The 16205-nt window shown below is 43.8% G+C and overlaps 1 protein-coding gene across 2 annotated transcripts in view; it reads left to right on the top strand.

Annotated features, from left to right (window-relative positions):
- DDC (dopa decarboxylase) overlaps positions 6226–16205 on the top strand; it is a 72910-nt gene continuing 62930 nt past the window's right edge. The window contains exon 1 of one of the 2 annotated variants that reach the window (XM_021385791.1): positions 6226–6589. The gene's annotated coding sequence lies outside the window, so the exon portion shown is untranslated. The remainder of the gene's footprint in view (positions 6590–16205) is intronic. The other variant, XM_021385789.1, reaches the window with a different exon arrangement.

Below are 16205 nucleotides of genomic sequence, written 5' to 3'. Positions count from 1 at the left end.
TCCAGCCCATGACGGTGACACTGGGGGAAAGCCATCTGATTTACCTCAGAATCAATTACTTTAATGTGGGAATACAATAAAGACTATTCAGAGTGGAAGCTGCAGAGAAAGGTTGTGGTGTGTAAAAGCAGTAGGGGGATGTGTGCTGATTATCACGGTGAACAAAAGAAGGGCGCCAATCACAGGCGCGTGCTTGCTGATGCAATGCCTCGTGCTAGGTGGGGGGGGGATGAATGCGTGAGCGCATCTTGGGTGTGATTGGGCATCTGCAGCGGATGTACGGGTATAAAAGACCGCGCAAAAGTTCTAGTAAACGAGAGTTGACTCCACAGCATCTGTGATTGTGTCTCTCTCCCCAGGATGGGATACTGGTTCTTTAGGGTCTATTAATTGTCGCGCCGCAACAAGTGGTGACCCCGACGTGATAACGATGTGATCCAGGGCCGATGAGATACGGCAGGAATTGTGGTGCACACCTGCGCGAGCGGGGCTTGGGGTAATCCAGCCTTCACCATGTCAGTGGCATCCGTGAAGGATACGGTGGAAGTGCTGAAGGTGCTGGCTCGGGAGGCGGACGCGAAGGTCTCCTCCAGTGGCACAGGGGTTCTCATCCCATGGATGATGCAATTAGTAGAAACGGCGGGGAGGGAACTTCTGGAATCCGCCGCTACGGGTGATAAGACAGCCCTGAGTCTTACTTATGACTGGAGGGCGTTGAAAGATTGTCTTGGGAAGATGAGGGAGGTTCGGGGCGTGTGGCAGACTGCGGCGTTCACGGTTCTTGGGTCAGATCCCCGGCTTGGTTCTGAGCCCTCGCCCCCCCCTCAGGGCCTGGCGGTTCTGCGGTCGTTTCATCAGAGGTCGAGGCGGCGGCAGGTGAGGAGCAGCCACCTTGTACGTATCTGGTGACTGGAGAAGGGGATCCGTCCGCAGATTGTTTTTTTGCAGCTGACTGTACTCCTTTCGCGCCTGGAGTCGCCATCGGTGCGAACAAAGGGCCATTAGTTCCGCCTGTTTACGAGCCATTAGCAGACCCTGGACGTTGGCCTGGGGATGTTAGTATGCCGACGGCGACGATCCTGGGGGTGGGCCGTCAGCACTGTCAGGTCCCCGGGATGATCCTCCATCGCCTGGGAGGGATGAGGAGGATTTGGTTTGCCGTTTGTTGGCAGAGTTGCGTCGCCTTGCCGTGGGCTCGGGGGCGCTTGCCAATGCCGTGGCTGAGCGCGCTGGCTCGCCTGGGCCCCGCGGGGGCGATCCGGCTTCTCAGTGGAAGCTGACGGTTAAGAACTGCGCGCTGGAAGGGGACGCGCCGGTGGCAGATGAGGGTCCGAACGTGTTCCCTGCTGTGCAAGACCGCCACGGACGACCTGGGTGGAAGCCAGTAGATTGGCGAATTATTAAGGAGTTACGGCAGGCAATAACAACCGCGGGTCCGGGGAGTCCGGCGTGCACTAGTTTACTGGACGTTCTTTCTACAGATCTGTATGCTCCTTTTGATTGGCATAATATCAGGAGGGCGATTCGTACTCCAGCACAGATGGTGTTAAGAATAAGTGGGAGCAGGGTGCGCTGGATGAGGCGATGAATAATGCCACGCTCCAGCCGGGTCATGCCTTAGAGGTGGAGGAAGGAGACGGGGACGGCGCTTAGGCCCCGACGGGCCCGGTCCCCGCGGCCGGGGGGAGCAAGCGGCCCCCAGGCCCCCACCCCTCGTCGCGGGACGGCTCCTGCGGTCTCGGCTGCCGCCGGCGTACTCAACCCCGCCCCGAGGAGGGCGGCGGCCGGGGGCAGCGGAGTGGCGGGGCTCGGCTGGAGGCGCTGCTGGAAGACGCGACGTGTGGGGCTGCGGGCGGGCGGCGAGGTGGCGCTGTGGATGCTGTGCGCGCTGTTGCTGCTGCTCCTCGTGTTGCAGTCAGGATTACCTACCCCTGTTATGATTCCTCGACATTATGAACTTAGCGTTGTTGATCTCAAAGATTGTGTTTTTTTTTCACTATTCCACTTCACCCAGATGATTGTGAAAAATTTGCTTTTGTGTTCCATCTGTCAATTGGGCAAGTCCCATGGAACGTTATCACTGGGTAGTTCTACCACAGGGAATGAAGAATTCTGCAGATGCTTTGGGGCGCAACTCTAAGGCAGGTTACGTTTGACTAGATTAAAATAAAACTTGGTGTTTTGTATAGCAAACGGATGTAACAGAAAGTACCTGATTTCGGTCGACTTAAGTCACAAGAAACATTGCCAATGCCACTGGCTTTCAGCTAAGGGAGGGGGGAGAGCGGGGTGCTCCCGGAAACCTAGTTGAAAAGGTGCTGTTGGTATTGTGGCCTATTATTCTCAGTGATTTCTTTGTTCTGCACATGAGCCTTTCTGGAGGCCAGGAGAAGTTATGCTGCATCAGGCGCCTGCATCTGCCATGGCTGGGAATGTTACAGTTCAACGTATCTTGTTTATTCGCAAACTGTACAACTTGTAGCCTTATGCTTGACAAATGTGAAATTCCAATTACATTCGGACTTCTTTTCGTAGGTCTCTTCTTTAGTTTACTACTATGATAAGCCATGCAACTGAAGGAACCAGATATAACTTGCCAAGTTAAGTGTTGTTAACTAGAGCAATGCTGTGCTTTGTATGTTTAAAGAAAAACGTATTTCTACTGCTTTTTGTTTGCAACACTAGATTTGCAATAGTGCATTAGAAGTATGCCTAGTAGTAGTTTCTTTTTTGTTCTAGTAAATACTGTTTACATAGGAGTGCCAGCTAGGTTGAAGATAGCTGAAGGCATCACTTACTAAGTGTAATGAAAAGTAGTGTACAGATAATCAAATATTTTCCTTTTGGGACCCAACAGACGTCACCCCCCTTCAGCACAATTTTTTCCATCAAAATATGCTCTTCAGTGGTTATACCATGCCGCAAGTGGGTTATCGCCTCCCAGAAAGCCCTAGGTGGGAAGGATCTCTGCACATTTGGTGCGACCGTGGCTTGAGAACACCAGAGAACCCCGGGATGGCCATCATCTTCTGTTTCCACCTGAGTATCCTGACCTTTCTTGTGGCCAACCCCTCAGCGATGGCAAACAGCTTCTGGCGGATGTTCCAGAACCCCAAATCCAAGACCTGCGCTGTGGGAATCCGGGTCGGGAACATCTCCCAGAGGCAGATGAGAAATTGCCTCCAGAAGTGGAAACTGCCATGTAGTCAGCTAAGAGAAGGGGGAGATGTGGTGGGTAAAAGCGGTAGGGGGATGTGTGCTGATTGGCATGGTGAACAAAAGGAAGGGCGTCAATCACAGGCGCGTGCTTGCTGATGTAATGCCTCGTGCTAGGCGGGTTAAAGGGGGGGGGATGGGTGCGTGAGCGCGACTCGGGTGCGATCGGGCATGCGCAGCAGATGTACGGGTATAAAAGACCACGCAAAAGTTCCAGTAATGAGAGTTGACTCCACAGCATCTGTGATTGTGTCTCTCTCCCCAGAATGCGATCCCGGTTCTTTAGGGTCTATTAATTGTCGCGCCGCGACACAAGGTAAACAGCATGAGAAAGCAAGGCTGAGAACCAAGGACACCTCCAGAAGGGAAAAACGAAGTCAAGTAAGCTGCATGATGGCTGCGTGATGATGACCCTGAGGCTGGACTTTTTTCAGCGGTGCCCAGGCAATGGGCACACGCTGGAACACAGAAAATTCCATACAACCATGAGGAAATATTTCTTGACTGTGAGGGTGTCAGAGCAGTGGAACTGCTCTGGCTGCCCAGAGAGGGTGTGGAGTCTCCTTCTCTGGTGATATTCAGAACCCGCTTGGACACTTTCCTGGGCAACCCACTGTAGGGAACCTGCTTTAGCGGGGGTGTGGACTAGATGGTCTTCAGGAATCCCTACCATTATGTGATCCTGTGAAATGAAGTGGGAGGAAAATTACTCTTGGGTAGTATTGTCTAGCTAATGTTTTAGGTGTTACTAGGACCACAGTTATTGCAATACTTGAGTACTGGTCACCAGTCCCTTACAAAATTAATTTCCCCTCCTTTCAAACTGGTGAAGACACACCTTACTAAAGACTTCCATTTCACCTGCCTTTTGATACACCTTCCCCAGAGGTGGGACAATCACTGTTTTTTGTTATCAAACAGAGAAATAGCGATGGAATTTATGTTCTCTCCCGCTTGCTAATTCTTCAAATTGTCTGTCTGACTGCCATCTAGACTAAAGGAAGGTAAAAGTAAGGTTCTGTCAACAGTAATTTTATGGTGAGAATGGTTAAAACCAATGGCCAAGTTAAATTGTGAAAATGTACATCTTCGGTGCTTCGCAATGAATCCTAGATACATCCTATTTTGAAGTGTTTTAAATTTAGTTAGACGTTTTCAGCATTTAATTTCTTCTATTACTCTTCTCTGTTCCTCTGAATTTCTGCAAGATATTGATGTGTTCTGTGTGACTTTTACATGCTCAGTTTTTGTGTCAGTGAAGTACTCTCAGAATCGTGTCCAAAAACCAAAACAGAAATGAGGCAAGCAGTGAGGATTAGTGTTTCTTGAAAAAGTACCCGACAACACAGTTAGTCATGCAAGGAAACAAGTTAATAGTGACAGAATGGGTGGGTAGAAGAAATCAATTTATTTTTTTTTTATGAAGAGTATGTGGTTTGTGAAAACAACTGGCTAAACAAGGGAGAAAATCACTGAAGGCTTAAAAAGTTTGCCTCAAAATACTTAAAAGGACAAGCTCTTGACCTCTCTTAGAAAACCACATTGCAAAGAAGTAAGCGTGACTGAGAAGGCACTGTATTCTTGTATGCACACTCGCAAACAAAATCCTAGAACTGCAGTCCTTTAATGGGATAAGGGAGCAGTATCTGAAGCAGCAGTGAAAATGGAATCTTAGGGCATGGCAGAAATGGAGATGCTGGAAGAGCAAACAGGATGGATGGTTATAGGAACAATCACACTAAGATGGTTCAGCAGATTATCCCAGATATGTATACAAACTGGGAGAAGAACTCCTTGAGAGTAGCTGTATGGGAACTGTTGAGTCATGGCCTGAACCACTGATTGAACACCTGGAGGAAAGACCCAGTCAGCCCTGGGAGCACAGGTGAAGGCAATTCACCTGTGTGACCAGAAGGGGTGGTGCCTGGCTTCACCCCTCTTAGGCCTCATTTAAGGGCTGACTGCCCCTGAGGAAGGATCTCTTTCTGGAGATACCTCCTTGATGGAAGCTTTTCCCTGTAAAGTGAGAATCTTCTGAGATGGGAGTGTGATCTACTTCCCTTCCCTTACAGCACCTTTCTATTGTGCCAGTCCTTCCTCCTCCTCTTTTGTAACATTTTTTCTATTGTGTTGATCTTTCTGATTGCTATAGTAGCCCTGCTGAGAAGGACTTAGGGGTCCTGGCGGATGAAAAGCTTAACATGAGCTAGCAGTGTGCGTTTGCAGTCTGGAAGGTCAGTGGTATCCTCGGTTCCATCAGAAGAGGGGTGGTCAGCAGGATGAGGGAGGTGATTGTCCCTCTCTCTTTACCCTTGTTAAGCCTCAGCTGGTGTACTGTGTCCAAGTCTGGGGAAAAGGAAAGTTGTGGAGCTTTTAGAGAGGGTCCAGAGGAGGGCCATGAGGCTGATCCAAGGGCTGGAGCACCTTGTATATGAAGACAGGCTGAAGGAACTGGGCTTCTTCAGCCTGGAGAAGAGATGGCTGTGGGGACACCTCATTGAGGCCTTCCAATATTTAAAGGCAGTTTATGAACATGAGGGAAATCAACTTTTCATGCAGCTAGTGATAGGACAAAGGAGATGGTTTTAAACTAATGGAGGGGATATTTAGATTAGATGTTGGGGAAGTCTTTTACTGAGAGAGTGGTGAGGTGCTGGAACAGGTTGCCCAGGGAGGTTGTGGATGCCTTGTCCCTGGAGATGTTTAAAGCCAGGCTGGATGCGGCCCTGGGCAATCTGATCTAGTACTTGATCTAGCAGCTGGCAACCCTGTCTGTGGCAGAAGGATTGGAACTTGATAATCCTTGAGATCCCTTCCAACCCAAGCCATTCTATGGTGGGATGACGTGAGGTCTGGCTTCCCCCCCGGGACTGGAGGGAGTTCTGTCCCAGGTTGGCCCACCTGCCTCCCAGCGTGAACCTCTGGACATAGTTGTGTGGATACCTTTGTAAACATAATTGCAGAGGCAGGGTCTGCTTAGCTGTTGGCTCTTTTTATTCTATGCTGTGCTGGCCTGTGGTTTGTTTCCACTTGAGGCTCAGCGAGCAGTGGAGAAGTCACTTAAGCCCCACTGTAATTAAATGCCTGTGGAGGGCCACAGAACACATTCAGAAGCTTTCTTTTTTTCTCCTTGCTGAGAAAGAATGACTCAAATCTAATGAACATTGTGCTACACATGTTTAATTATTAACTACAAAGTTCAGGATAAGCTCAATAGCAGTGAAGACCAGAAAGTTACAGGAAAGCTATTTCTTGAGATTAAAATTCTTCAGCTGCAAATTGTGAGGTCTCCTTAAAAGGGCTAGAGTATAAGGAGACTACAGAAAATATCCATTTCTGAAGTATCTGGAAAAGGAGCCAAGTCGTCAAATAGGTAAGGATAAACTTACTAATGTTTGAAAGTGAAGATACCTCTGTACTTTCACCAGGTAACCCAATCTGATAAGCCTGCATAATTTGTTAAGTATTAAGCTTGAGAGTATTTAGAAATGCAACATATTATACTAAAGTTACTTCTGTTTTACTTGACATATTTTTAAGACAATCTTGTTGAAATGGTTGAGAGCTCATAAAGTATTTTAGAATAAAAATTCTAAGTTTAAAAATTAAAGAGAATCATTTTTACCTGCTTCTAAACACGGACTTGAAAGCGCTGCTTATAAGGTGAAGCATTCTGGTGGGACAGCAGTACCTTTGCATGCTGGCATACTGGACAAAATAAGACAGTCTCAGCTGATAAGAGAATTCTGTTAACCTGTTCAAATTTGGTTGGAAAATAAGTTCTCGTTTGCTTGAAAATTCAGTTCTTCAGTTCCTATAGCTTGGTTTCATTGTGAATGTGTGAGACTGGGCTTCCCTTCCCACTGGGGTCCTTCTATGGCACAGGGAGTGGAGTTATCCTCATACATTAACATTACACATGGTGCGTGGTAAAATGTAGAACAACTTCAATACAAAAGTTGCTCCAACACTGGTGGGGTTCAGAGAGGAAAAAATAATGGAACGAGAACTACAGTTTGGAGACGTAGTTGGAAAAAGGAAGGGGAATGAAATACTTCTGTCAATGTCAAAAAAGGGAAAACAACAGACACTACAATGAAAACTTGATTAAAAGTTTTAAAAAAAACTGTGATATGTGATGGTTTATTTTCAGAAGAGCATGCTGAATGTCTGTCATACCAAGTATGCATCTCCCACCACTAATGTGAATTAAAAGCAAAGCAAGGAAATCAGAATATCTGTGATGAAAACAGGAGTTTTACTGACTCCAGGGCAGTGAACTGTGGTAGTCAGCTTCCCTCTTTACCAGTTAGCTGGCTTCCTTCATTGAGAAGGGTGTAAGAGCAGAGGATGTGGGACTAGCCTGATCTTACAAGAGAACCAAAGTCATAGTAGTAGCAAGAAGCTGGAACGCTTATGTTCTTAGGAGGGAGCTATTGTTAGCCTGTCAGTTTCGAGTCAACCTTATCAGATAAGAGTTTTTGACATTCTCGTGTTTCAGAAAATTCTTTTTCTTTTATACCAAGTACCTGTCTGCTTGCTAGGGTAATGTCAAGCACTCATGTGAGCAATACTGTTGTGCAGGCTGAAGTTAAAGGGATATGTCACCCTCTTAAAATGCAAAGTAGGATGCTGCATAAAGGAAAGGAATAATCTCATGTGATGGATAGGATGTAAAGTAACAGACTAAATTTGATGGAGAAACTATCCTGGAAAAAAAACTGCTGTATCAGTAACAATAGTAATGCACTGGAACATACTGATTAGGAAAGCTATAAATTCAGTGTCAGAGTACTGCTACCATGAGGTTGCTTATAATGCCTCCCTGTGTTTTGCCTTCGAAGTTGTCCTGTGAACAGACTGTTCAAATGAACAAAACCACAATGTTGAAACTTTCTTTTCTTTGACATGTGGCAGAGTGCATGTACAGGTATGTGAAATAACACAAATATTTCTATACGATACTGCAAGCATCATTATTATGACTACTCAGTCATGTATAAAAGAGGTTGGAAATTTCAGAAATACCATGTGGCACTTCCTGCTTTTAGAAGCAATCCAAGTTAGAGATTTCTTCTAACACACAGAGTTAGAAACAGTCTAGCTACTCCTAGAACCTACTGTCTGCACTTCCAGGTGAATAATGCACATTAGGATGGGCTGAAAGCTGCCATAACACTGGCAGCCCAGGAAGGTGGCCAGCAGACACCTTTTCCCTTCAGCTAATATCATAAAGGAATTGGTCTCTGCAGTAGGGCTCATATTGACCTCTTCTGTACTATTCCTTTAAAGGGAGAGAGGAAAAAATGCAAAGGATTTAGGAGGGGATGGCATTTCTATAATGGTTCCCTGTGGGTACATTATCTTACATGTTCAGAGGCTTTTTTTCTTTGTATCTCAGTCTGATTTGTACATTTCTTTGTGCAATTTAAGAAGTTGGACAGTTTTCCCTGAAGAAACACAGGTGCCTTCCAGCAGTTTCAAATTTCTCATGCTATGACTGATATCCTTATACATTGGCAACCCTGTCAGAATCTTGCTGAGTTCTTGACTGCTGCGCTTCCTGTGGTAATTATTTTTTCTGCAGTTTTAACCACACATCATGGGAAAAACTGTTTCCTTCTGTCTGTTTTTAATCTATCTTTTAATTGCACTGAGTAGTCCATCTTGGGCTCTTGAAATTTCAAATATGTAAGTTCTTTATCTTTTCCCTTTAGTCTTTCCTTCCTTCACCTTCCCTTGGCTTCCTCCTGTTGTTCCAGGCCTGCTCATGAATCTTCCCTTGAGCAGGGGACAGTGCCTTTTGAGGAGAAATCCTTCCTTAAACTTCAGGAAAGCCATGTTGAAAGTGAAGATCATAGAATCATAAAGGTTGGAAAAGACCTCTAAGATCATCTAGTTCACTCATCTACCTGTCACCACTGTGCCCCCTAACCATGTCCCTCGGGGACATATCTACCCTTCTGTTGAGCACATCTGGGGACACTGACTCCACCATCTCCCTGGGCAGCTTGTTCCAATGCCTAACCACTTTCTGAGAAAAAATTTTTCTTAATATCCAACCTGAACCTCTCTGGCACAACTTAAGGCCACAACTTCTCACTAGTTACTTGGGAGAAGAGGCTGAGCCCCGCTTCACAATAACCTCCTTTCAGGGAGCTGTCCGGAACAATTAGGGTCTCCCCTGAGCCTCCTTTTCTTCAAGCTTAAAAAAAAAAAAATCCCAGTTCCCTCAGTTGCTCCTCATAAGACCTGTGCTCCAGGCTCCTCACCAGCTTTGTTGCCCTTCTCTGGACGCGCTCCATGGCCTTGATGTTTTTTGTGCAGTTTCGGGCCTCTCACTACACAGTACCTGAGGTGTGGCATCACCAGTGCTGAGTACAGAGGGACAATCACCTCCCTGGCTGTGTTGATTATGCTACCTCTGATACTAACCAGGATGCCATTGGCCTTCTTGGCCACCTGGGCACACTGCTGGCTCATGTTCAGCTGGCTGTCAACTAACACTTCCTATCTGAAAGCATAATGAATATTCTAGAATCATTCCAGCAGTAGATCAAAAGTCACTAGAATGTTGTTTTTGTATAATTCACCAACTTACTGCATTCTAAGCTCTTACTATTCTTGATTATATTATCAATCAAATGGAAGTTTTCATTAAACAGTGCCACTAAGATTGCTTAGACTGGGTCCATTATTTTGACCCTTAAGATTTTTTTCCATGCTTCCTTCATATGCTTTGTTACTTCAGAACTGATGTTACTGAGCTTCCTGAGACTGTACTGGCCATTCAGTGTGTGACATTCCTAGCTGTCCTCCTTGGTTCTTGTGCTGCATCTTTAACAGGAAAAACAGAAAGAGGTGGATGTGATGTCCTTTCGTGACAAGCTTTTGTTTGTTTAGTAAAAGATGTTTACTAAGAAGTACAAAAGTAATGTGGCTTTCATGTATTCTAGGGAGCACAGGTACCTGACCTCCTTGGCAAGGACTGTGATTGAGATGGAACTCACAAGGAGTGAGCTAGGAGAAATACAGCCTTGTATTGTAGTGACAGGTCAGAGACAGGGGGTGAGGAGTAAGCCTGCACTTAACCAGAGAACTTGTTGGTATTTTTCCCAGTGGTTATTGACACTTAAGTAAGGCATTCCATAAAATGACAGTATTTTTTGCCCAAGCATTAAGGACCGGTTAATTTTACAAAATTTGCAAAAGAAGTGGAAGCACTCAGTGAACAAAACAATGGATCTCTGGACAAAAAAAGAAAAGATGACCAGAGAACCTTTTTTTAAAAGGTAGAAGCTAGAAAGCTGTTAAGTGTCTTTATATTAAATATGAAAAGCATGCTAATTATGGCCTGAATTTTTTAAGAACCTCCTATCAGTAGGTTTCCTAAATAACGTGTAATTAAGGTTTAATGTTACAGTGTAGATGCAGAGGAAGTCTTGATTTTAGAGATACAGCTTGGAAATCTGTACCACTCTAATTGATGCTGTTCAGTATTAAGAATGAAACAAATTAGGGTATGAGTCAAACTTGATTACACATGTAGATACAGGATTATCATTCCCAGAAATATAAATCCTCAAATCAAGTAATTTTCTAATTTTCATTCGTTCCTCTTAATAAACCTATTCAGTCAATTGATTCAGACTAACCAATTAAGTTGTGAAAGCATTTCAAAAGCTTTGTAAACACCAACAGCAGAAGTGTAGCTTTATGGAAAGTGTATGCTCAAACAGAAGGCATTTCACATCAGCACCAACCAGACATCAGTGTGCTGTTAACACTCTCTGGGCTGAAACAGGGATGTGGGGTGCAGTGCCAACTCAAGTTATGGCAAATAAGTTTATAGACTTTGATACACTGGATAAACACAGTCCTGTGAATGGCAAAAAAAATGCAGCTGTGCTTTCTGTCTTGATAAAGGAGTTTGAGAATAGGTTTCAAGATCGAGAAAAATCAATTTTTTGTGTATTTGCAACTCCATTTTCAGTTGACATAAATACATTACCTGTGAATTTTCAAATGGAATGTATAGAGTTGCAATCCAAAATCTGATCATGTCTCTTTACCAGACCTGTAAAAAGCCTTCTCTTACCAGAGAGAAATATCCCTCGCTGCACAACCGCATCTTATTCATGCTGCTGCTTTTGGCACTATGTGCAATTATGAACAACTGTTTTCAAGGTGAAGCACAGGAAAAGTAAAATTTCATCAAAAATCTGAGGAACACCTTGAGAACTTGCTGAGAATGGCAACCACTGCCATCAAACCCACCTGGTGCATTACTTTCACAAAAACAAGGTCACATCTCCCACCAGTTTTATGGTTTTGTTGCTCTCTTTTTTGTATGTTTTGATTTAAAAAAAGCATTAAAAATTAAAATTTTTGTTACTTATATACATTAACTATATTATATATTTTAAGTGCTGCTCCAAAAGCAGTACTTCTTGTTTTATCATTGTCATGGTTTTGTGATTTTCGGTTGTTGGTATTCCACATCATAACATCATGTAGTGAATGTACCTGGTTCTCAGAAGAAAAGGACTACTACATTCCCCACGGTACTTTGCTCCTCTTACCATTTTCCAGCTGGAGGGAAAAGATAAAAGCTCGCAGTATTAAAAACTTGCAGATCACGAGACCTCGTCCCTTTTTCCGCCGTCTCTCGTCTTGGCAGCACCTCGCTCTCCAGCCGTCTTATCGTCGGTAGTAGAGTAAGGCCTACCTTGATTTTGGGACATTCTCTCTCTCTGTAGCGGATATATCAGCTTAAATTGTAATTATATTGTATTATAGTGTGTTGTTTTGCATTCCGATATCTTATTTAGTAAATTAGTTTGTTTCTCCTCAGATTGTTGCCGCTGTTCTTTGCTCTCAGGGCCATCTCCTTACCCCTTTTCCCGGGGCGTGGACCCATGGATCCCCCGTCCCCTTTGTCACGGAACCAGGCCGAACGCCCGTAAACTCTTGACAATCATGTTGGTCCATGACATCAGAGGCAGATGTTGGTGGTATGGCAGTAGAGGTTGAACCTTCCCCCACAGTGTTCTGTTACATGTTGTTGTTGTGTGACAGATGGCAGCAGAGGGGCAGTCTGACAAAATGGTGTCTGACATGGAAGTGCGGATGAAGCAAAGATGTGCCATTGAATTCCTCCATGTGGAAAAAATGGCACCCACTGACGTTCATCGATGCTTGCTACACAATTGTGGAGATGAAACAGTGGATGTGAGCACAGTGAGGCAGTGGGTGGTGCGTTTCAGCAGTGGCAATAGCAGCAGCGGGTCACTTCTGCTGGTGCAGTTTATTACAAGTATGGCACGCAGGCTCTTGTTCATCACTGCCAAAAATGCATAGCTAATGGTTGTGACTGTGTTGAAAAAGAATGTTTCGTAGCTGAGAATTTGCTCTATTAAATAGTATTATTGTGCTCTTTGTATCAATTGTAGTGTCCATGGAAATATTTAGGAGATATTACTTTCAGAGCAATATTCACAGATGTGGCTGTAGACAATTCATCTTTGCTCAGTGTGGCCCAGCCAAGCCAAAAGGTTGGACACCTGTGAGCTAGTAGAAGGTCCCTGCAGTGATCCTGAGTTTCACTGCTTATCTGTGGCCTGAGCCAGCAGGAAAGCAGCCAGCTCTAAGTGGATGAACACTGTATACATCCTCCTGTGGTTTTTCTTTCTTTTCAGTTTTTTAGTGTTTTGATTGTTTTTCTTCTAGGATACTCTTCTATTTTTTTCAATATTCTTTTTCCTCCAAGGAAATTTATATTGAAAGTTGTGGGAAGTATTTGATGGACAGTGGGCATATTTATTAGAACATGCTCGAGTAATCCCTGGAGTGTCCTTGGAGGCCTGAGACGAGGAACAGCTGCTGTGTTGCAAGGTCAAACATCTACACCTCCAGGTTGTGCTTTACGGGACTGCTAACCACTATCTAACTGCAAGAATGCCTATGTGATGATATCCGCCGTCCAATTAGCAGTGTTGTAGTGCGCGATGCCTACCTGATGCTCTATAAATGTTGTAGTCGAATTGCAATAAATTAAGCACTACGCGATAACCATATTGGTACAGCGGGTGACTTCGGCATGTGCGTTGCGACAGAAAGTTGGTACCTGTTCCCAGAATCTTTCTTTTTATCACAACATACTAGAACTTATTTATTTAGTAGCGCCTTCCTTGTCATGTTTGCTGAGGATAATGACATGCAACTGTACAGCCTTTACTCGGGTGGGTATGTCAACACATGTTTATAGATGTTAAGCTCCGTTTATAAGATCTTTCCTGTCTTTCAGAAGTCCTTTATCTGCAGGTTGCTAACATGGCAGGTGCCTCATGCTCGTCTCCTGTTTTCTGTTGCCTTGTACATGCCAAAAATATTTTCTGGCTAGGTAGGCTCATCTTCTTCTCACATGCCTGCCTTGCCAGGTTTTAAATTGGCCTATATTCAACCATTATCTTTAGATACCTGGCAAAGAGGTACATATGTGTCAATTATTGATGTCTACAGCTTTGGGACCACCTGCTGGGTAGCTGCCTTACTGTGCTAGGTTACTGAGCATTATAAGTAAATTAAGAAAATAAAACCCACTGTCTTACAAAAGTGACTTGTGCTAATGACAGTTAAGATAAAAATAAAATACATTATTATGATTGTATGCAAGTGTAAGGATTTTCTGCAGCTGCAGGAGCAGATGAACTAGTTACAAGACTCATCTCATGATTACCTGCCCAGGGCAGGCAGTGTCTGTGTGAATCCATGCCCTGGTTTGCTCTTACATCTGCTTCCACAAATGTCTTTTAATGTTTACTGATGAATATTTCCTTTTTTCATCCTGATGCATATGATCCTGGCTTTGGTTGAGTTCTTTTCTAGCACTGCCCAGCCAGCTTGCTGTGACTTTGAGAGTTACAAAGAAAATTACATTTAAACTTTCTGAAGGTAAGCAAGCTTCTCAAAATCTGTCTGGGACACAAAACACAATCAAAGTCTGGACATCAGGGCTCTGAGGCAATGTTGCCCAACTGCACCTTGCCCATTTTGCTGTTTATCTGAGAGAATCTGTTCAGGTCAGGGAGGATAAAAACATACTTCCTGTCTACACACCTACACAAATGGAATTTAATAAATATAAAGCCTAGTCATATGCTTGTACAGGCTAATAATTGTTCTTTTTTTTGCAACTGATTTTTTTCAAGAACATGATGATGAGAAGCAAACATATTTTTACCCATTTAATCATCCTTTTTTAAAAAAAATCTTTTTTTAACATTACAATAATACACTACGTTAAAAGTTAGTCTGCTCAGCCCACTAATTACTAAAGTGTATGTTAGTCCAGAAGTGACTTGGACACTGAGTAGTGAAGCACTCATTTGCTATTACTGTGACTTCCTTTTATTTCCTTCAAGGTAAAAATTAGAAACATAGGACCATAGAATGGTTTGGGTTGGAAGGGACCTCAACCCCTGGGGGCAGGGCTGCCACCCACCAGCTCAGGCTGCCCAGGCCCCCATCCAACCTGGCCTTGAGTGCCTCCAGGGATGGGGCACCTGCAGCTCCTCTTGGGCAGCCTGTGCCAGGGCCTCACTGCCCTCTGAGTGACGAATTGTCTCCAGACATCTAACCTAAATCTCCTCTCTTTTAGTTTAAAACCATTCCTTCTTGTCCTCTCACTGTCTGCCAGTTTAAAAAGTCATTCTCCCTCCTGTTTATAAGCTCCCTTTAAGTACAGGAAGGCTGCAGTGAGGTCTCCCCTGAGCCTTCTCCAGGCTGAACAAGCCCAAAGCCCAGCTCTTTCAGCCTTTCTTCATAGGAGAGGTGCTCCAGCCCTCTGATCATCATCATCGTAAGTAATAATGGATGAAAAAAAAAATCTCAGTCTTTTTGCTGCATTTTTTTTCCTTATTGCAGAGTTTCCTTTGGATAACATTTTTCTGATTTTTTTCGAGAGCAGATTTCCTACCCATTTTCATAAATATTTTTTAAAAATGCATTGTACCTTGCTGGAGCAACAGTTTTGACTGGACTATGTCTTATGAGTAGTTATTTTAAGGACTCATAAATTTGGGAGAAATATCCCAGTCAGTAATAGGAGTTAGATACTAAGGATGTGGCAGAAAGGGAAGCCAGTTTTATTAAACTTATAAAATAAGAAACTGTATTACAGATTGGTAAGTGCTATTTGCTGGCACCTTACTTCCCACCTGTTCTTTTCTATCCTGTTGTTGAGCATTAAAAAACTGGTTTCGGTTACCTCATTTAATTTAGAAGATTATCCCTAACTCTGATATTTCATTGTTCTTAAAATAATTTTAACATTCTGCAAGTTTGTGCTGGACCTATTGGCTTGTTTGTACTGTATTACTGGGAAAAATGGATTCACACACTTTTGATTTATCTTTCTTGTTCTTGGCATAAAGTTTAGCCTCTGCATCCTCATTAAATATATATATGTGTATATATATATGATGGAGGCTATTTGCTACAGATTGTTTTTACAAATTTATTTTTAGTGCACATATTTGGTGCAGAAAATGCAGAACTGAATGAGTATTGTGAGGTGTTCAGGATCATTAAGAATATCATATCTAACACAGCTGAGCTTGCCACCAAGTACTGGTTTCTCACCTTTTTGCAGTCTCTACTGCTCAGCATTACTATGTGTTAGAAGTAAGACTAATTCTTAATTTCAGAAGAGGATTGGTCTTTTGAAAAAATACAATTCCTACAGACTACTAGTAGTTACTTTAACCATAGAAACTCCTCTAATGAGTAGTGGATATACTTTGAAATTACTAAGATGATGCTCCACCATACGCTGCAAGGTATGTAACATAAAATGTGCTGGTACTTCTCCTTCCCTCAGCATACTTTCCCCATAATAATAATGTGGAAGCTGTGATTATCCCAGGTGTTGAACATAGCAGTATTGTAAAGAGAGCAGATGGCAGGCAGTTCTGACTGGGGATGTGGCT

Source organism: Numida meleagris, chromosome 2 (assembly GCF_002078875.1).
Source record: "Numida meleagris isolate 19003 breed g44 Domestic line chromosome 2, NumMel1.0, whole genome shotgun sequence".
Lineage (NCBI taxonomy): Eukaryota > Metazoa > Chordata > Aves > Galliformes > Numididae > Numida > Numida meleagris.
This window is presented reverse-complemented; position numbering and strand designations above follow the sequence as displayed.